The 1,141-nt window shown below is 47.7% G+C and overlaps 1 non-coding gene across 1 annotated transcript; it reads right to left on the bottom strand.

The window, feature by feature from the left end:
* Positions 1-932: 932 nt before the first annotated feature.
* On the bottom strand, positions 933-1,004 carry trnah-gug (transfer RNA histidin (anticodon GUG)). The gene has a single exon. It is a non-coding gene; the product is annotated as a tRNA-His (tRNA).
* Between the last annotated feature and the right edge of the window lie 137 nt (positions 1,005-1,141).

Here is a 1,141-nt window from a genome sequence, read left to right as displayed (position 1 = left end):
GCAGTTTTCCTGGTAACATGCAACTCGCCTCAAGGGCGTGGCTTCAAGCACAACTTTCATGTGCTCTTCTCACACACAAGATCGCACTTTACTTTCCGACACACGCGCTTTAAAATCTGCCGTTTCCGCACACAGCGCCCTGCGTCACGAGAATTTTGAAAGACCTTCCGCTCATGACCTGTAATCGCTCCTTTTTCCCCACAGGCGCTCTTTACATTTATCCTCTACTCGATTCAATCGCATGTTTCAACAGAACTATTAAGATCAAGGCGGAACACTTCCGATCTTACTGCACCGCCCCAACTTGCCAAATGTGCACCTTTCAACCGCCATTCACAGCTCTGTAACGCTGCCCGTCACTCACGCAACTCAACTGCTGAGAGAAAAGAGCCAACAAGCATCAAAACAAAAACCAGTTCTTCAGTTACCATCCCCTGGATCACAAGATTCCCCAAGTAAATTTCGTGAACAATCGGGCGGCTGTCTTTCCAGAGACCAGCCCTGCTTTCGTCGTGTTTGTCTGTCGAGCGGTCACGCAGATCGAAATGTATCGACTGGTTTCAAGGCACAAATGAACATTGGTGCGAATGGGACATGTGCCCAATAGAAACAGCGGTCGGAGCAGAACAAACTGAAAGGCGTGAGATCGTGAAAGTGAATGTTAGAGTCGGCAATGGAGCAGGAAAGTGTCCATGAAATGGAAGGAGGAAAGGAAAGGCGGCCTATTGACTGTGGAAGGAAGAAAAAGCTGGGAGAAGAGGCGGGTTTGAACTGTGGAACATCAAGTACAGGCATGTGAGAGAGGTGGGATTTGATGGAATAAATAGGTTTTCGACACCAACAAAAAATATGTTTGTTATGTATTAAAGATTGGGAAATTGTTGCATTATATTTGCTCGCGCGGTCGAGAACAAAAGAAGCAGCGCACACTATGCCGTGACTCGGATTCGAACCGAGGTTGCTGCGGCCACAGCGCAGAGTACTAACCACTATACGATCACGGCGCCTCACGTCAGGTGATGACATGGTTGCCCGAACAATTTAAATAGTGCCTTTAACGTAGCGAAACGTCCCAAGGCGCTTCAGAGGATCGTTTTTGAACAAAATTTGACCCCGAGCAACAGAAGGAGATATTAGAAGC

This window comes from Heptranchias perlo, chromosome 35 (genome assembly GCF_035084215.1).
Source record: "Heptranchias perlo isolate sHepPer1 chromosome 35, sHepPer1.hap1, whole genome shotgun sequence".
Taxonomy (NCBI): Eukaryota; Metazoa; Chordata; class Chondrichthyes; order Hexanchiformes; family Hexanchidae; genus Heptranchias; species Heptranchias perlo.
Note: the sequence above shows the minus strand (reverse complement) of the source record. Positions and strands in the feature narration are given on the sequence as shown.